The sequence below is a fragment of the Podarcis muralis genome, chromosome 1 (assembly GCF_964188315.1).
Source record: "Podarcis muralis chromosome 1, rPodMur119.hap1.1, whole genome shotgun sequence".
NCBI classification, from domain to species: Eukaryota; Metazoa; Chordata; class Lepidosauria; order Squamata; family Lacertidae; genus Podarcis; species Podarcis muralis.
In genome coordinates, this window is record NC_135655.1 from 108370238 (window position 1) to 108391746 (window position 21509).

The 21509-nt window shown below is 43.0% G+C and overlaps 1 protein-coding gene across 2 annotated transcripts in view; it reads left to right on the top strand.

Moving 5' to 3' along the window:
- The first annotated feature begins 1270 nt into the window (after positions 1 to 1270).
- The window catches only part of CSRNP3 (cysteine and serine rich nuclear protein 3), a 94680-nt gene continuing 74441 nt past the window's right edge, over positions 1271 to 21509 (top strand). For both annotated transcript variants that reach the window (XM_077936856.1, XM_028747587.2), the window contains exon 1: positions 1271 to 1401. The gene's annotated coding sequence lies outside the window, so the exon portion shown is untranslated. The remainder of the gene's footprint in view (positions 1402 to 21509) is intronic.

Genomic DNA, 21509 nt, shown 5'->3' on the forward strand with positions numbered 1-21509 from the left:
TTTTCTGTCAGTTTTCTCCCAATAATGCTGTTCAGTAAATTGCATTATACCATTGATCCGTAGTTAATTGTAGAATCGTAGAATTTTAGAGTTGGAAGGCAGTTGGAATCATTACAATAATTGTAATGATTTCCATGTCTGGGCAAATAGTTCTTGCAGCAGTTATTTCCCACTGGTGTTTTATTGATTGATTGAAAATAAATATTGTGGGTGCAATCTGCAACATGTTCTTGACACCGTAATAGTGTGTTAGTGGTGGGTTTATTCTGCTTCAGTTTGTTCTGTGATGCTTCTCCAATGCCACACTATTGCTGTAAGGGCGGGCTATAGCACAACATAGGCAGAACAAAAATTAATAGGAACATTTGTGGTGTAAAGTGTTACAGGAATTTAAATTACTACACATGACTAAGTTAGGTCCATTAATGTCAGCTGGTCTACCCTGAGTAAAACTTATTTGAATGCCACTCATTACAATAATGCCTTTATGCAATATTTCTCACATATTGTGCCATATCAATAGCCTGAATGGAATTATTGGATTCCCAGGCATTTGGTGCTTCAGTGTCTGGAGTTGCTGACTGCATTGCTGCTTTTTATATAAAAGTACCTAATGTTTCAAGTCAGGTTCATCAATCAAAATTTTCCATTGCAGCAGAGGGAGGGAGTAAAATGCACTGTTGAATGCTTTTATTCCTTTCCTTTCTTTTCTTTTTAAAAAAGATAATACTGCACTTAGCTTGCTGATATAACAGGGATTTAAAACAGAACCTGCAACCAGTTTTTAAATGATCCATATGTTAGTGACATCAGGGCTGGATTCCCATTCATGGAATTTCAGCCGCTCACTTTTGGGTAGCTTCATTGAAACAGTAAGGCTGCTGCAGGCACTGGTTTGCTGAAATTTACTGCTCTGAAATCTGGTGACGGGTGCGATGGCTTCATGCAAATGATTAATTTATTGATTTGCATCCAAACACTTTCCCCACATTTCTAGTTCGCTTCCTGCTGCCTACCTACAAATCGTTGCTTGGCTGAGTGAGAGCAGATGATTTATTTTGGACATAGTAAACAATAATACTGTACCAGTTCCTTAGCAATAGCTACTAGGAAAATGTTTGGTTTGGCCATTTTCTCAGTGCAGAAATCCCCCCTCTTCCTATTTTTGGTTTCAACATGTTTTGCCTTGGCTTTGCTTATCTTCCTTCTCCCCACCCCCTCCCCAGCGTGGTTTGCACAGAACTGGGTAGAAGGGAGGAGGCAGAGGAAGAGAGAGCATTCCAGAGGATGCCAGGATGTCTTGTCTCTGATTGGCTGACCACCGCTCAATGGCTGGTGGAAGAAGGAGTGAACCTTTCAGTCTGCCTTGACGGAGCTGAAATAACAGAATCCCGATCACAGGTAATTCAAGGGGGTGGGGGAAGGGAGAGAGGACCGAGCAGATGGTTTTGTTGTTCTTGTTGCACAAGTCCTTGAGCATTGTCTTCGTCGTATAAAATGCTTGCGTGCGCATTTGGTGCAGCCTGCGCAGTGCTAATGGCTTTCAGGCAGTTTAGCAATTTGCTAGTCTTTCCTGTGTGTACATCTCTTCCAGTAAGCAATCCATATACAGTAAAATCTGTAGCTCATCCAAATCTCTCTGGCAACTTTCTTAACGTGTGAGCTAAGCTGTCAGTCTTAAGTGAAGGTGGAGCAGTTAGGGCACACAGATAGCGAGGTGCACAGTACAAAGCTTTTGCTAGACTGTAGATATTATGATCACAGCAAAAAGACAAGTGCTGGGAAATCAAAAGAGTGTTTCTTTAGGCCTAGGAAAAAAGGGACTGCATTTGATGATGTAACATTTGGTCAAGATACGGGCTCTTTAGGCTGTTAATTTAGAAATGTGCCATTGGAAGAAGTGAGGAAACAACTTCTAGTGGTCAGTGGCTTTAACGGGTTTCATCGTGCTTTCAGTTATTGAATGAATATCCCATTCCCTCATAATTTGTAAGGGAAATTAGTTGCCCTATTCAGAATAAGGCATTTTACAGTTTAGTGTACCGTTTAGTGTGGATTGCTATTGATTTGAAATACCACAGGTTTTCTAGCACTGATATTTCAGTGGCTAAAACCAGCGGAAAAACACATCAGCTCACCATGTTTGCTGTTCTGTGCACTAATTTAAATCATGGCAATAAACCATATTAGTTCAGCAGTTAAAATTGAGTTATTGTGCAACTACATGTACTAGGACAACATACACTGACCTATATAGCTTTCCTAGGAGTGCTACCAGCTCCTGGTATAATTTGGAGTGGGAGCTTATATCTAATGGTGCTGCTAACACCAAGGTTGCAGGTTTGATCCCCGTATGGGATAGCTGCATATTCTTGCATTGCAGGGGGTTGGACTAGATGATCTTCAAGGTCCCTTCCAATTCTACAAGTCTGTGATTCTATGAATGTGCCTGTATAGTGTCAAAGAGCTGCCTATTAAAATGGACAAAATATTGTACTGTATTGCATCAAAAGAGTGAATATTTTAGAGAGAAAAATCATGCAGCAGGAAGCTGAAGATGTGAAGTGAAATGCCCTCCCTTTCTGTAATGGCATTTCTCAGTACTGAAACTGGTGCATTTCCCAGTTAATGTATCAAAATCAAAATGCTGATGGGAAACATTCTATATATGAATAATAAATTAAGGAAAAACAAATGCACAAGGATGTACAATTCATATGAAGAGTGATTCTGGTGGGCATGCACACAAAAAACTGCAGTGAATCCCAGCTTTAAATATGAAGGTGGTCCTCATTCTTTAATCTTCTTCTGTGTGCCATAACATAGTTGTAGATCTCATGCTTTGCATACAAATGGTCCCATGCCAAAGATCCCTTGTAAAGGTAAAGGTAAAGGTACCCCTGCCCGTACGGGCCAGTCTTGACAGACTCTAGGGTTGTGCGCCCATCTCACTCAAGAGGCCGGGGGCCAGCGCTGTCCAGAGACACTTCCGGGTCACGTGGCCAGCGTGACATCGCTGCTCTGGCGAGCCAGAGCCGCACACGGAAACGCCGTTTACCTTCCCGCTAGTAAGCGGTCCCTATTTATCTACTTGCACCCGGGGGTGCTTTCGAACTGCTAGGTTGGCAGGCGCTGGGACCGAGCAACGGGAGCGCACCCCGCCGCGGGGATTCGAACTGCCGACCTTTCGATCGGCAAGCCCTAGGCGCTGAGGCTTTTACCCACAGCGCCACCCGCGTCCCACTTAAGATCCCTTGTACCACCCACCTAATACAATCTGTTTCCAGAGATAGGCAGGATCTTCACCCAAGAGAGCCTCTGCCCCTCAAAACAGACAGTAATGGCTAGATGGACTGACTACAGTGGTACCTCGGGTTAAGAACTTAATTTGTTCCGTAGGTCCGTTCTTAACCTGAAACTGTTCTTAACCTGAGGTACCACTTTAGCTAATGGGGCCTCCCACTGCCGCCACACGATTTCTGTTCTCATCCTGAAGCAAAGTTCTTAACCCGAGGTACTATTTCTGGGTTAGTGGAGTCTGTAACCTGAAGTGTCTGTAGCCTGAGGTACCACTGTATAAGTAAATTCTTGCAAATGACAAAGGCCATATTGTACATTATGCAGGCCAGAACACCAGCACTGGTTGTATAGTTCTCATTCAATTAGGCACTGCAATGTACAATGTTGCGCTGCACACCCATTGTTTTCAGCCCAGGATTACTCTGTGGGCAGGGTTCAACTAATGAGCTCTCTGGAAGTCAATGCAAAGACTTCTCTGGAAGTCAATGAAATGGCACAACATGGCTCTCCGACTTCTCCGCCTACTCACCTCTGTATCCTCCCCTTCCCAATTGGTTTGAGGGATCAAGAGAACCTCCTGGAACAGAGTATGGGGGAAGAGAGGGCAGATGATTCCACCAGCCAAACAGAAATGCTTTCGCTCATGGAGTGATGCGCTTCGCTCTACTTTGAATGCCTCCCTTTGAGCCTGGGAAAGCTGCTATCAATCTGTACTATGCATGGTCTTTGCTGCTACTTCTTTTTAGTGTATATAGAGTATTCTGTCTAAAAGAATATGCACATTTGCAAAGTATTGCACGCACACACAGTATTTTGATAAGTCTTTATCTTCTTTTGTTGCTGGTTCAATAGAAGGTAGCTTCAGTATATGGTAATAATCCTTAGAGCAGCCTTCACCAACCTGGTGTTTTCCAGAGGTTTTTGACTACAAGTCAGTCATCCCAGACCATTGTTGATGCTGCCTGGGAGCAAAGGAGTTTCAGGCTGGATCTAGACACATTTTAAAAAGTTACAGTGGTACCTCGGGTTAAGTACTTACTTCATTCCAGGGGTCCGTTCTTAACCTGAAACACCTGAAGCACCACTTTAGCTAATGGGGCTTCCTGCTGCTGCCTTGCTGCCGGAGCACGATTTCTGTTCTCATCCTGAAGCAAAGTTCTTAACCTGAAGCAATATTTCTGGGTTAACAGAGTCTGTAACCTGAAGCGTATGTAACCAGAAGCGTATGTAACCCGAGGTACCACTGTACAGGAAAACGCATTATAAAGCTCATAATGTAAAAAAAGATTGAGAGAAGTCTAAAAGAAAAAAATCCCACAAGGAGAAGAAAAAATCTGGGTATGAAAGTATTTAAAAGGACATTACCCCATCCCCCACTACATAAACACACATGTGGGAGAAGTGTGGGAGGGCAATTAAATATTAAAAATACATGGGGGAGAAACCCAGCTAAATATTAAATGTGATCATTATTTAGTATTCCTGTTCAACTTTGTCAAAAGCAGTGGTCCAATACTTCTTTCAAAATCCTGGCATTTCCTTTCCCCTTTCTGCCATTCCCCACCCCCCCTTTCATACGCCACCTTTTTTTTCAATTTACAGATAATTTTAATGGATCCCCCCATTACTTATAATGCTTACCTTTTTATATTTCAAATGTCTTTAGTAGTATTCAGTTTAACATTTATCTGTTCAGAGTCAGGCTGTGTATACTACCCCATTTGTAGCACACCAAAAAACCAACCAACCGAACAAACAAACACCGTTTTCCTCAATCAGGAATCATTCATGCTCATCTGCAATGTGCTGCTTTCCATCTAGATTGAGTCGAGTTCCTGGCATCCTCAAGGGTGGGTGTGGTCACCTGATATGCATTTGAAAACCTCCCGCTTGATTAGCTTATCCACATCATTTCCTCCCTGCACCTGCCCCAGGTGAGAGAAGAAGGAAGTGGTAATTCCACTCTTGGTATATTCTCACCCCCAATGCCATTGGACAGGTGTGGCTCCATTGCCAGGACCACTGACATCTGCTTCCCCATTTTCAAGTAGACACATTGTAGTACTGTACAGTAATGCAGAATCGATCTGCAGCGAGCTTTTATTTTCAGAATGAAACCCGTCTCTCAAGAAGCGCTTTTTAGGGGCAACAAATTAGGTCCAGATTGTGGGCGGTGGCGGGGGGAAATGTTACTCGATTTCCATTGATTCTAGAATAAAATGACATGTGTACACAGTCTGTGAGCCTCTTCTCTGACTCTGCTTCTCTTCCCATCAATTCCCAAACTCGGCTCTCCCACAAGCCCGAATTCAGTGACTAGGCGCCGTGTGGGAGCAGCTCCCGTAATCAAGAGAAATTGGTAGAAACAGATCTTAGTTCAACACATATTTCAATTATTCAGTTTCCTTGGAAACCTTCTACTGCAGATGGATTTGCCTTTCTGTGGCTAAAAATATCCACCTAGCCCCTCTTACAATAACAAGGAACCGAGAAGATGCAGAACGGGGGCTACGCGCAGCATTGCCATGCTAATTTTCAAAGTTCTTTAATAATTGTGTGAACCACAGACCTGTAATTTCTTATCCTGTGCTACCTTTCAGTGCTGCTGGCAAGCATTCATCCGCCTTGTAGAATGGAGATAAGCCCACCAGCCTTGGCTGCAGTTCCTACTTGGGAGGGTGGGGAAGGAAGGGAGTGCTTGTGTGGGAGGCTGGGAGATAAAAGGTTCCAGTAGCTGTGAAAGTGGGTGGTAAATGTAGAAAAAGGAACTATTGCAGCTCTCTGAAATCCCTGCATTGCTCCTCTCACACAAAAGATGCCCGCTTCCATTCATTTAAGCAGCAACGAAGTTAAGCTTTGTCTCAGACCCTTTAACATTTGTGTGTGTGTTTGTTTTGGCTAAATGGTGACAGTCTTCTTCCTGCACAATGCTGAAGGTTTACCGATTTACAGTGGTACCTCAGGTTAAGTACTTAATTCATTCACCACGCCACCGGAGCACAATTTCTGTTCTTATCCTGAAGCAAAGTTCTTAACATGAAGCACTATTTCTGGCTTAGTGGATTGTGTAACCTGAAGCATATGTAACCTGAAGCGTATGTAACCTGAGGTACCACTGTAATTCCTGTCCGGGGGCGGGGGGAGTTCTTGCATTTTCTGCATGTGGGTTTAAATAATATTTTGGGTTTGATCCAAACTAAGGCCTGGGAGTAACAGTAGACACCGTTAGTATTGCATTGTTAGTCACTGTTAGACCAGAGGCAAAATGACCACTGGGAGAAGGAGAGAAAAATGCCGTGGTACACCTATCAGCACAACTGGACACCTTCATCCATCTGCCCCAGCTGCAACAAAACATATCTCTCCTGTATCAGTCTCTACGGCCACAGCAGGCGCTGTAACTCTCCAATGGTTTACTTCACTCCCAAAGGCACACTCTTCCATTGTATCTTGAGACAGATGGATACCAACCATACATTAGTCATGCCTAGAGAAGACCCATTGCAAAGAAAGTTAGCCAGTCATCCCTTTGATTTCAGTATTATTGTTGTTGTTGTTGTTGTTGTTGTTGTTATTTACTATTAGTTATTAAATTTGCATACCAATGATCAGTAGAGCTACTTACGATGACTAAGTAGATGTGACTATGGTAAGTCTGGATCCAACTTCATTTATTTCAGAGGGGTTACACACACAATGTTATCCTTCATTGATCCTGCTCTTTATTGATTTTTAGGTACTTGTAAGGCTGAAATCCTACAGTAAGGAGGAGGTGGGGGGGGGGAGAGTGAAGGCAGGTTCAGCCCCTAGTTCAGCACCCTGCTAGACTTCTGCCAGGAGCTGAAAGTAAGGGTGGAACAGTGCTGTTGCTTTCCTCTGCCCTTTTCCTTCTCCCTACCCCACCCCACCCATTTCTCTCCCGCTGGAAACCATGAGTCACTGAAAGAAGTCTCTTCACATATTAGATTAGATATAGAATTTTCTCTGAAATGCATTCCTGAGTGGAATGCTGATCCTTTCAAATCAATGAGAGCATTGCTACCGACTTCAAAATGAGAAAGGATTGCAGCACCTTGGTCTTTTTTAAGCAAAAAGGTCTTGCTCTTGGAAGAATTAAGGCTGCAGTCCTGTACCCTGTTACCTGGGAATAAGTCCCATTGGACTGCACAGGTATTTTGAAAGTGTGTCATGGTAGAAATAATTCATACTTGGGCGGTTTTTATAGAGAGAATGGCCACTATTTTATTTCCTCCCTGTGAAGGACGGTGTGTGGATATATTTTATGATTTTCAACATGTCACATGATTCACTAAACCCACAATTATAATGGGAAAGTCATTTAATTAATTAATTTATGTTTCTACTGCAAGCAACACTGCAAATAATTATTTGTTCTATATCCCTGTCCAGTGATACTGTAATATATCATTTTCTATTTGATTTAGGTAGACTAAAGCCACTCTGGAAATGTTTTTTTATATATATATAATAAAGAGGCAATTCATAAATGTATTAATCAAATAAATATAATGCTAAAATAATTGCATATATATATATATATATATATATATATATATATATATATATGCAGGTTTTGGTGTCCTCGGGTGTCTTCCCGTGTAAAAGTTGGGGTGTCTAGGCGACGTTTCGACGAGGTCTCACTCGTCATCTTCAGGCTGGTGCTTTCGGCTTCTTGTTACTGGAACAGAGCAGGATCTCAGTGTTTGAGTTCCTATAAATACTGTTGAGGGGTGTGCCTCCAATGTTCTGGGCCGAGAGGAAGTTCCCAGGCTAGTGTGCCTTTTCTTCTTTTGTTCCTTAGTTGCTTGAGGGATATCTTGAGTGATTTCTTGAGTGATATCCTGAGTACCACTTAGGTGGGTCATTAGGTGTGGATTAGTTGCTAAAGCCTTTGTGTCTTGACCTCTTGAACTTTGTGAAGAGTTTTTCTGAGAAGATGGCTGTAGTTGTGCTCTGGCTTGGCTTCGTGTATAGGGGCGAGCTGTGGTTTTGTGGCCTGTGCCAGCCAGATCTGTGTAGGGATTGCAGGGGGGTGCAGCATCCGGAGGTGCCATCATGGTTTGGCTACTGGATGGTGTCTGTAATTTATCTGTGGAGAGGGTCTGGGTTTGGGTCTGGTGTGGTTGATTGGTGATGGCGTTCTGTGTGCCTCTGGATCTGGTGTCAGTTTTTGTGGGGAGGGCTAATTTCCAGATGTCTGGCAAGCGGGATGTGTCGTCACGCTTGTTCATGTTGTGAGGGTGTTTCTCTATCTCGATGGCTTCCATGATTATTCTCTTGTGGTGATGTTCCATGTTAGAGAGCAATTTGGAATCTGCAAAATTAATTTCGTGTCCTGTTTCTTTCATGTGTTGGAAAAGAGAGGAAGTTTTTTCTTCTTTTTTGACGGCATTCTTGTGTTCTGCGATACGTGCATTTATTCGTCTGTTTGTTTGTCCAATGTACGTGGCTGGGCAGACTTTGCAGGGTATTTCATAGACCCCTTGGTTTTCCAACTGGATTTTATCCTTGGGGTTTCTGAGGATATTGGCTATCTTTTGGTTGGCGCAAAAGGCTGTTTTGATATTGTGTTTATGGAGGATTTTGCTAATTTTATCTGTAGTGCCCTTGATATAAGGAAGGAGGGCCATGCCATTGTTTTCTTCTGTGTCTTGGTTTTTGGGGGGTGTTTCTTTTTGGATCTCTTGTTCCTACGCAACTGCCGAGACAACAACTTAATTCCCACATGCTTCCAACTTAAATTCCACTCTAAAACCCCAGCCACCGAAAGGATCCTGAAACGAACTGAACTATCCCTAATCAGAAACGAACTACACAAGAAAAGATACCTACTAAACCAAACCAACAAAGATCTGCTCACTCTTCACCTCAAACTCTGTAACAAAATCCACCCTGCACTCTGGGACAAATGCAAACAACTAGCCGTCTGGAGAGCTGAAACGGAGACCTCACATAAGACAGACACACACACCAACAAACTCCACAAACTAGAGAAACGCCAGAAGCCCAGCCACCCTCCACAACAACCCATGAAACAAACAGTACATAACATATCAGACAGGATCCTCACCTCAACTGAAACCAAAGTACTCTCCAAAGGTTTCAACTTTGCAGTCGCCCCGAGACGCATCCCCACGGAAAACATCATATGCGGAGTCGAAGCTAGCCTAACCAAAATCAACCCAGATGAAGCCAATAAAATCAGACTTGAAGTCACCAACATCCTCTGCTCCAGCAAACCACCCAGAAGCAATTTACACAAAGAAGAACAGAAAGCACTCACCAACCTGAGGAAAGACAACAACATAATCATTCTCCCAGCAGACAAAGGTAATGCCACTGTTGTGATGAACACATCGGACTACCAAGCAAAACTATCAAATCTACTCCAAGACCCTACCTACCAACCTATAAAAACAGATCCCACCACCTATCTGGAAAAAACCACCAAATCCAAAATAAAAGCCTCTCCTATCAGTGAAGAAATCCAGCTAAGAATCATCCCCAGAGAAAAATCATCCAGATGCCCCAAACTCTACGGCCTCCCCAAAATACACAAAGAGGGAACACCACTCAGACCAATAGTCAGCTCCATAGGCTCACCTCTACAAAATCTCGCTAAATTTCTCGCCAAGCAACTTCAGCCCTATGCAGAATCCATCTCTTCACACGTTCCAAACTCCTTCCAGTTCATAGAAACAATAAAGAAGCAAAACCTACATCCCAATGACCTACTTGTGAGCTTCGATGTTGTATCTCTCTTCACACAAGTGCCCATTAATGAAGCCTTGACAGCCATTCAAAACAAATACAATCCCCCCGAATACATCTTGGACCTGACCAACCACTGCCTAACCAACACGTACTTCATCCACAATGGACAAAGATACAAACAGATAGAAGGAGCACCTATGGGATCACCCCTCTCACCGGTCATCGCAAACCTGTACATGGAACACTTTGAAACCAATGCTTTAGACAAGTCAGAACACAAACCCAAACTTTGGCTCAGATATGTTGACGACACCTTTGTAATTTGGCCACACGGGAAGGAAAAACTGGACAGCTTCCTCACACATCTCAACAGCCTACACCCCAAAATACAATTCACTATGGAAATAGAAGCCAACAACCAACTTCCCTTCCTTGACGTCCTAATCTACAAAAAACCTGATGGCTCCCTAGGACACACTATCTACCGGAAAAAAACACACACCAACCGCTACTTACATGCACAATCACACCACCACCCTGCACAAATAAACTCCGTAGCCAAGACTCTCATCTCCAGAACCAAACGCCTGGCTGACAAAGACCACTTGACAACTGAGTTACAGAATCTCTCAAATGTGTTAATTGCCAATGGATACCAGCAAAACAGGGTTACGAAGCTAATCCAAAAAGAAACACCCCCCAAAAACCAAGACACAGAAGAAAACAATGGCATGGCCCTCCTTCCTTATATCAAGGGCACTACAGATAAAATTAGCAAAATCCTCCATAAACACAATATCAAAACAGCCTTTTGCGCCAACCAAAAGATAGCCAATATCCTCAGAAACCCCAAGGATAAAATCCAGTTGGAAAACCAAGGGGTCTATGAAATACCCTGCAAAGTCTGCCCAGCCACGTACATTGGACAAACAAACAGACGAATAAATGCACGTATCGCAGAACACAAGAATGCCGTCAAAAAAGAAGAAAAAACTTCCTCTCTTTTCCAACACATGAAAGAAACAGGACACGAAATTAATTTTGCAGATTCCAAATTGCTCTCTAACATGGAACATCACCACAAGAGAATAATCATGGAAGCCATCGAGATAGAGAAACACCCTCACAACATGAACAAGCGTGACGACACATCCCGCTTGCCAGACATCTGGAAATTAGCCCTCCCCACAAAAACTGACACCAGATCCAGAGGCACACAGAACGCCATCACCAATCAACCACACCAGACCCAAACCCAGACCCTCTCCACAGATAAATTACAGACACCATCCAGTAGCCAAACCATGATGGCACCTCCGGATGCTGCACCCCCCTGCAATCCCTACACAGATCTGGCTGGCACAGGCCACAAAACCACAGCTCGCCCCTATACACGAAGCCAAGCCAGAGCACAACTACAGCCATCTTCTCAGAAAAACTCTTCACAAAGTTCAAGAGGTCAAGACACAAAGGCTTTAGCAACTAATCCACACCTAATGACCCACCTAAGTGGTACTCAGGATATCACTCAAGAAATCACTCAAGATATCCCTCAAGCAACTAAGGAACAAAAGAAGAAAAGGCACACTAGCCTGGGAACTTCCTCTCGGCCCAGAACATTGGAGGCACACCCCTCAACAGTATTTATAGGAACTCAAACACTGAGATCCTGCTCTGTTCCAGTAACAAGAAGCCGAAAGCACCAGCCTGAAGATGACGAGTGAGACCTCGTCGAAACGTCGCCTAGACACCCCAACTTTTACACGGGAAGACACCCGAGGACACCAAAACCTGCATACCTATACCCGTGAAAATCTACGAAAGCAAATATATATATATATATATATATATATATATATATATATATATAGTACCCCTAGAATTTTTTGCTAAAAGTCCCATTCCAATGAAGCTTGCAACTCCTCGGCAGCTCCTTAGGATTACAAACAGGTGGTTTAGAAGATATATAAAATACTGCTGTATTTACTCAAGTTTAATGTGCCATCGAATCTAATGTGCACCTTAATTTTCGCAACGTAATTTGGCCAAAAAAGGTGAGCATTAGATTCAAGTAAATATGGTAGTTTCTGATTAACTACAGTAATTGCACTTAGTAGTTTTTTCTTTGTTAAGGAACAGATTGACACTATATGCCAAATACCTGCAACTGGATTATAAGGTTCAGATATCTGGTTTAGCTCTTTCTTTTAAAGCATTATAAACTAACAAGGCATCTCTCTCTTCAAAAACAGCATCATGTGTTGCATAGCAACCACTGTAAAGCAAAGGCAGTTGAAATAAGGTATTTTTCAATGCAAACCAGTACAGTGGTACCTCTGGTTACGTACTTAATTTGTTCCGGAGGTCCGTTCTTAACCTCAATCTGTTCTTAACCTGAAGCACCACTTTAGCTAATGGGGCCTCCCACTGCTGCCGCACCGCCACCGTGTGATTTCTGTTCTGATCCTGAAGCAAAGTTCTTAACCCGAGGTACTATTTCTGGGTTAGCGGAGTCTGTAACCTGAAGCGTATGTAACCTGAAGTGTATGTAACCCGAGGTACCACTGTCTCTGGAAAGCTAAACTTCAACAAATGGAAACAAGTCAGTGTCATCAAAGCCTGATGATTACAGAAGTGGTAACAGAAACAGCTTAATATACAAAATTAGGGATACACCAACAATAAGTAACACTGGTTATATTACTAGGTTCCTATGGAACACATGGAGCGATGTTTTATGCTATCCACTGTGGATTCATCAAGTGGCTTAGATGTTAGCAACAGAAACAAACAAAATTAAAGGACCAGTTCAGTTGGGGACAAACAAGAAGAAGAAAAAGGTGTTCAGAAGTGGCTTCCCAGTGGATAGAGAGAGGGAAGTGAGAAAAGAATGGGTTGGTAAGGCATATTCATACAACTAACAATGAGGGGAGGGGTTGGAGGAGAAAAGAAGAGTAGAGAGGAATGGGGAAAGCAGAGTTTATTGTCTAGTAGCTACAATTTCACAATCCCCATGATGCAGTCAAGGAAAAGGAAAGGATGGTCTCTGGATAACGTGGCACCTACTAATCACAGGGATGGGAGGTTGCAGGGAATAGGATCAGATTTTAAAAAATATTTCTAAAGTTTGTAATAAGTTTACAATAGAAGGACAGGATTTTTAAGATGCTACTTGTGCCCCCAGGAGATAAAGCTGATCTATTTACCATGCTTCCTGGAGAAATTGTTGTCTTGTGGTCACCTTATTGTGACTGCAGCTGTACCTGAACACCTTTGGTGCTGCACCAACAAGTACAAAAGAACCCCTCTGCAGCACCACAAATCCAACTCAGTGGTGTAACATTGGAAAATGTCGATCACTTCTCCTACCTAGGCAGTTCTCCTTCCACGTTGATGCCGAAATCCAGCATCGGCTGAGCTCTGCAAGTGTGGCTTTCTCCCGATTTAAGTGCATAGTGTTTGAGGACTGGGACATTCGCAGGGAAACCAAAATGCTTGTTTACAAGGCTATTGTACTACCAACCTTATTATATGCTTGTGAAACATGGACCATTTATCAATGCCATCTCCAATTCCTTGAAACATTCCATCAACAGTGTCTCCGAAAATTTTTACACATCACTTGGGAAGACAGGTGAACTAATATCAGTGTACTGGAAGAAGCAAATATCACCAGTGTTGAAGCAATGATTCTTCAACATCAACTTCATTGGACTGGTCATGTTGTGCGGATGCCTGATGATCGTCTTCCAAAGCAACTACTCTATTCCGAACTTAAAAATGGAAAGCGTAATGCTGGTGGTCAACAAAAGAGGTTTAAATACTGTCTCAAAGCAAATCTAAAAAAATGTAGTATAAACACTGACAACTGGGAAACACTGGCCTGCGAGCACTCCAGTTGGAGAACAGCCTTTACCAAAGGTGTCATGGGCTTTGAAGACACTCAAACTCAGGATGCAAGGGAGAAACATGCTAAGAGGAAGGCACACTTGGCAAATCCACTCCGTGACCAACTCCCACCTGTGGAATGTCCCCACTGTGGAAGGACGTGTGGATCCAGAATTGGCCTCCACAGTCACTTACAGACTCATTGTTAAAACCGTGTTTATGGAAGACAATCTTACTCGGCGACGAGTGATCACCAAAGAAGAAGACCTGAACACCTACATTTGCATGAATGCAATGCTATTTGTATCGCAATGCACATACTTGCTGTTTTTGTTGGCTATGTGTATTTAACAGGCTGTTAAGCCAAGACTCGCAAACTGTGGTTCTCAAGCCTCATTCCCCAGGTCTGTGGCATGTCTAGGTTTGTGGTTGAAGATGGGATATGGCGTGTCCATCATACTGAATAGCCATATAGATATGTAAATGTATTCTTATTGCTTCTTTTACGTCTCATATTGTAGTCTATTGTATTACTATTTTCATTCTGTGGAATTTCAGTTGCTACAACAGGCATGGGGTGTGTGTCATGAAGACCTCAGCAATTTTCAAGTCGTGGGAAAAGATTGGGAACCACTGCTCTGAGCTTTGCAGGTTGAAGTTATATAGAATGATGAAGCTATCCTATGTGTGGTCAAAAGCAAGGCATGGATTTGTCAGTGTTTTCTGTTCACCCAGAAATCATACAAAGCCAGTAGCATGGAAAAATATCAGACTCGGTTTTCTAATGTGGAAAGGGAGCTAAACTCACTATAAGTATTTTCTTTTATAAAATATCCCAGTGTCTTGAACTGCAGGCATCAGAAATTAACTTTCACATCATTCCCTAGATACCAGTTTATGATATACAATTACTGGGCTGTGAACATGGATTTTGTGCGACTCAGTACTTCACAACAATGCTTTATATGTAACATCTGGTTCATGCATTCATCTGCTAATAATAATGTTAATTTAGAAAAGAGCTCATTTCTGTTCTGAAGCAAACATGTTCAGCTTCTAGATGACTTTACCTGGATTTTTTTCTATTCATTTGGTGCATTTGAGGCCAAACTGAGATGTCAAACTGTGACTCATTCCGCATTTCAAAGATCTGGCTGTTAAGCTTTCTATCTCTTACTATAATTTTCTTCAGGAAAAAACCAACCCTAAACAATGTTATGACTGGATCACAGGGGGGAAAAAGGAGAGAATTATTTTTAAATAATTCACTAGTGGGTGTACCCATCTGTGTAGTAGTCATACAAAGATGCCATTTTCCTTAACTGAATCTCTAGCAAGGCTTATCTGTATTAGTAGTTTTCATTCCAAGAAACGTTTAGCAAGGAGACAATAGCTGCACTTAGCTAATCCTTAAAAAAAAAATCAGTTGCAGAAGTTAGGCGATCAGTCATATTGGTTCAACTTCCAGTAGTCATCTTATACAACTGTATAAAACTTTTTTAAAAATGGAAATAGTGCAGAATTTACTCGGCAATCCTATGGATGTTTATCCCAGAAAAAGGGTTATTCTGTTCTTACACCCAAACATGCATGCCTAGTATTGCATCCTTAGTTCATCCAGACACACAATTCCATTCCCCTCTTGGTTTTCCATTCCACCCCATCCCCAAAAGGTCAGCATTCCATGCCCACTGAGCATGCTCAGTCATCTTTGTTTTTGTTTTTTAAGGCGGGGTTTCCTCTTTAAGATTTTTGCGTTTTGGCAAATTTTGTAGTTTCCCCAAGCCTGTTTGTCACATCTCTTTTGTGCCTGTGTGTTTCCATTTTGGGTACATAAAAACCCTTACTCAGAAGAATTGAGATTTAGGACATATTTTTCCACATCATGTTTCGTAATGATTTAATGGCTATCTTTGATTCTATTAACTTTAAGTGCATTTTACGTTGGGCAAACTGTGGAATGTGAGGGTTAGTTCAGGTAAAAATGAAGGGACAAAGCAGCCTTCTCACAAATCTTACGTTAGCTGTCTTCTGCCATAGCAAGTTGCGGCTTCCTCTGAGAATTTGTGTGTCAGATTCCTGGAAGACAACGTGCCATTTGCATCAGTGAGTAAACGTGTTTGGAGAGGTGTGCAAAATGCTTCAGTCTCTGCTTTTAATGTGCTTCAGCAACACTTTTTATGTGTTCTGCACTGAGGAGATGAGCTGTGTGTGATTGTGAGTCACACAGGCAGTCTTTGAGCACTTGGATGATGAGAAGCGTGAGGCACACTTGAAAGCCGGGAACCTCCTCAGTATTGTCAGCTCGTATGAGTGAGGTAGAGCAGGGCGGCAGACTGTTTGAGGGCAAGTCTCATGCAGCAATCTGGGAGGTAGGACTTCAAAGCCTGCTTTTGTTGAGACAGAAGCCATTGCTGGTTCCAGCATCAATCTGGGTAGCATACCCCTTTGCAGAAGGATTTAATGATGCCTGCAGGTAAGGTCACACAGTCTAGGGCAGGGGTAGCCAACAAGGTGCCCTCCGGGTGTTGTGCACTCACATCAGCCCCAGTCAGCATGGCCAATGGTCAGGGGAGCTGTAGCTCACCAGAGGACACTTTGGTGCCTACTCCTAGTCTAGGTGGAAAACTATCCTTTTCAAACGAAGAGGGAAATCCTGACTTTCCTCATCCAATGAGGAACTGGAACTCATCACTCTGGTTTTTCCAAAGGCTTTTGTTTTCAGATTTGAGTGGTACATAAAGCAGACGCTCACAGATTGCAAAGCTCAGTGGTGAAGTGGAAACGCAAAGGCATGGCTAAGTGTAAGCTAAGACATTCGACTAACAAGCAACATGGGCCTCTGCACCTTCCTTTTGTAGGGCTGGGTGGGACATCATTTAGCACAGCGAACAGCTAGACCCCGAGACTGGGCAAATAGGCAGGCCCTCCTTCTAGCCATTGTTTAGGTGAGGTTTGTGTGCACTGACATCTCTGTGTCCAAGGTGACAAAGGTGGGGTGGGTGTCCCTTCTAGTTCCTGTTTTCAATTGATGGTTCATTGAAAGGATTTTTTCTGAAATCGTGTTCGTTTCACCACCCATGCTGCCAATGCCTCACAGGCTAGAATCCTCTTCTCACTCCCAAGAACAGAACTCAGCCTTATGGGATGTGATGGCATTGCAGCCCATGTCTTCAGACATCAGTTGTGTTCCATTGCTGCAAAGCAGGTGGAGAAGTGATTTGAAGCAGAAGAGTAGCAGGTGGGGGAAACCCTTTGCTACTTACCGCTTTGGCTCACTATTCACCAGTCCCCAGTCAAACTAACATTTGGTTTGGGAGCATGGCAGGGAGGAGACTGTGGTGAGCAAAAGTGGCACCTGACAGAAAGGTTGAGCGCCTCCCTCCCATCTGCCACTTCTCCTCTGTACATAACCACCACCTTACTTACAGCTGTATGGCAGACCCACCTCCATAGTCCAATGCCATCACATCTGTTTACATTTTTGCCTCTCCCATGTCTAACAACTGAAAGCAAAGTTGGGAAGAAAGGTGAAGAGAAGTTAGGGAGAAGCATGTTGGTCTGAAACTATAGCTTCAGGTGGAAACTCTACAGAATTCAAAATCTTTCTAGTGTACTTGGTCTTCAAAGCAGCTGTTCTTCATGTCAGTCCCCTCCATCTTTATTTATCAAGGGAATGTCCTCTTCAGTTACCACCTCCTTGTTCTACAGTCCCATTTGCAAGCTCCTGAAATATTTCATCTACGTTTCCCTGTTAGATGTTTCTCTTTTCCCATGATGTACCTGTTGCTGTGACACTATTTGGACCATTTCCTACTTCTCTTTTGTGTGATTACGAGTATGGCTAATGCCTGAAACATAAATCATTTATCCTGACTCAGATTTCAATGGTGCTCAAATTAATGCAAAGTGCTGTAGAGATAGGTTGATATATTTTAACACAGGGTTGCATCCAAGTACATTTGCAATCGATGTGATTAATGTAAGTACGTACATCCATTTCAAAAGGGTGTATTTTTAGCAAGACTTAGTTTGTAAATAGGCGGTTTATTGGGGAAGTTAAGCCCTTCATTTCTTCTTTGAATATGCAGATTTCATGAATGTTAGTGTTAGATGTGCTTGATAAATACCAGCTGGTGTGACTGTGGTCAACAGAGATTATTAGTCTCATGTAAATCACTCTTCATTCCCTCACATAGGTGACTATAGATAATCATTTACCAAACATCTAATAAAACTGTAGCAAGCATACAGGTGAAATGGGGAGCTGGTTATCTGTGCCTCCATCCATGCAAAGAAGACAATTTGACCTACCGCATCCTGACCTCTCCCAATTTTTAATTTGCCCCAGATCAGGAAAGGCTTGTCCTTTTTTGCTTTTACCATTACCTTTTCCTGCAGATATGTTTGGATCTTGCTGTTGTGTTGATTGATCTCATCCCAGAAAATAAAAATACATTTGCCAACCCTTTTTAACAAGATCCTTTAAAAAAAAAAAGGTGGATGGGGAGGGGGGGGAGATTTGTTTATTTTCTGCTTAAGAGTCCACCAGCTCTCTCTTTTTTTTGTCCTATGCTCCAGTCAAACCACAACCCTTCAGTTTTGATGTTGCAGCTGGTTGCCATGGAAATAATTGTGATTTCTCAGGTTTAGTGTAGCATCCATTGCAGGAGACAGTGAGGAACACTGGTTGTGTGGGAGACATGTTTAGAGAGTGGGGAGGGCATGAAAATATTCTGAACATGCCTCATCTCAGGACCCAAGGGATCCCCTACCACATCTTTCTCTGTCTCTCTGTCTCCTTCTCTCCTTTTGTTGTTGTTGTTTTTACTCCTTATAGTGACAGTAGCATCTCCTGCACAGCAGATACAAGAGCAACTTGATGTGTCTCAATGCTTCAGCTGCTCAGACAAAGTGATGTGGTTTCTCCCATCACTGCCTCCAGTATAAACATGCAGTTCTTTGTCTGCTGTCTCCATTAGCATTTTCTGCCTTGCATCCATGCCGCACAATTATTTTTCTTGGGGAATGTGATGCCAAGAGACGTCAGCTGGGTTATAATTAGCTATACGCTGGCAGCTCTCAAAAGCTACAGACAAGTGGCACTCGGGAAGGTGTAAAACCATTTATTCCTGTGCATTTGAAAGTAGTGGAGAAATCATATTTTGTTTGCTGTGGATAACTGAGTTTGGTGTGTTATTGTTGTTCTTTCTGTTGACCTACATGAATATTGGGGTGGGGGACATTTACTTTTGACATAAGTCGTGGATTCTAAAAGCTAACAACCTCAATTTTGATTCCAGGTCATCCAGCTACTGTCACTGGGCACAATGGGCAATCATTAATTCCATGGTTGAAAAGTTGTGCTTTTAAATGAAGACATGGATCTCTTATTTCACAAACTTCATCAAGTTTTTCCTTCATTTTAAAATTTCATTTTTTTTTAAAAAAAGAAACATATTCCTTTCAGAATTGTGTGCATAAGGCAAAACACCCTGGCAAACTCAGAAATAGTGGCCAGTCTTTATGATATAATTGTGATAGGCATGTCCTCTGTTGTGTGTGCCAGATTAATTGGTTTGTGGATCCTATTCTAAACGAACAGCTGGCCCCCTTGGTATAACTGCTGTTTTGACTGTGGAGCTATGATAAACTTGCCTCATATTGTAACCTTCTCTCTCTGACTCTCTCTGTCTCTCATCTATGCCGTCAGTATAAAAGTAGTTAATGGCAAAGGACACTCGGAGGCAAATGTTTATAAAATTATACATATTCAGACGTGGAGAAGAAACCAAGCTGCACAATTAAAGTTTATTTGAAGGTCTTGCACAACAAACCTGCTTTCTAAAAGAAATCGGAATGAATGTCTTTGTTTCAGTTCAGACAATACCGGACTCTGTCACCACTTAGAAGGATATCGGTCTCTGCCATTCTCTGTCAATGCAACAGAATGTCAAAGCACACGTGCCACTTATCAGTGAGGTAAAAAAACAAAGGCCTGAGGTAAAAGAACCTCACAATTAACAATACAGTGGTACCTTGATACCCTTCAGGTTACATACGCTTCAGGTTACAGACTCCGCTAACCCAGAAATAGTACCTCAGGTTAAGAACTTTGCTTCAGGATGAGAACAGAAATCATGCAGCAGCGGTAGCAGGAAGCCCCATTAGCTAAAGTGGTGCTTCAGGTTAAGAACAGTTTCAGGTTAAGAACAGACCTCTGGAACGAATTAAGTACTTAACCCGAGGTACCACTGTAAAGTAAAGGGATGGGGAACCTGTTTCAACCTGAGGGCTACATCTCCCTCACAGATGACCTTTCAGAGGCATCCCATGGTAGGTGGGTCAATAGATGCGAGTCTTATATTCTACAGTAAGGCTACATTCTAGCCACATAGAAGTCAGAAGTTGGTGTGAGGCAGAGGCATTCAAGAGTGGCTGGGTAGTCCAGAAGGCTGCATAATTCCCCACTCTCATGTAGTCAATGCGAACACATAACATAACAATTGCTTAGGTGCCCATCCCCCCCCCAGTTATTGTAAAATAACTTTCCTAGAAGAGAATTTCCTGCTTCCACTCTGGGCTCTCTCTCCCCGAAGATGAAGAAGGCCTGAATTTCTGCTAGTACATGTGCAAAATAGAAATCAGGAAGCTACTAAACAAAGAAAACCCCATTAGGCGTTTGCACTCCAGGCTACTTGTAATCCCTCTCTTTTTCACTGTGGAATCTTGTGCATGTTTACTGTGTTCAGGAGACTTTATTCCCTAGAAAGGCAGTTGAGGACGGCAGCCTTGGAAGATCATGCCATATAAACTGTCACTTGGGAAGGGGGGGGGGGTTGGTGAGAGATTTGAATGATGTTAGCTTGCTATATAGTTGCTTAATATAACAGACTACAAGTCAAATTGGGACAAGCCAATTGGGACGTGGGTGGCGCTGTGGGTTAAACCACAGAGCCTAGGACTTGCCAATCAGAAGGTCAGCGGTTCGAATCCCTGCGACGGCGTGAGCTCCCATTGCTCGGTCCCTGTTCCTGCCAACCTAGCAGTTCGAAAGCACGCCAAAGTGCATGTAGATAAATAGGTACCGCTCTGGCGGGAAGGTAAACGGCGTTTCCGTGCGCTGCTCTGGTTCGCCAGAAGCGGCTTAGTCATGCTAGCCACATGACCCAGAAGCTGTACGCCGGCTCCCTTGGCCAATAAAGCGAGATGAGCGCCGCAACCCCAGAGTCAGCCACGACTGGACCTAATGGTCAGGGGTCCCCTTTATCTTTACCTTTACAAGTCAAATATTCTAACAACATAGCGATCAAATGAAGACCAGATGGCACAGTCTGTGCCAGATTTCTGCAGAGTTAAAAGAAAAACATTTTGATGGCTAGAGATGAGCTGTAGAATGCCTCCTGAGCGATCCCACTGGAGAAAAGTTGGGCTGAGCTGAGCCGCTGCCTGCCCATGCAAGGGGAGCCCAACCAGCCGACGCAGCCCTTGGCAGGCAGAGAGGAGCACCGTGCTGGGGTGCCTGGTTTGCACCCCTCAAAAGTTGTAAGCCTGGGGCCATGGCTCCCCTCTGACCCTTCATGCTA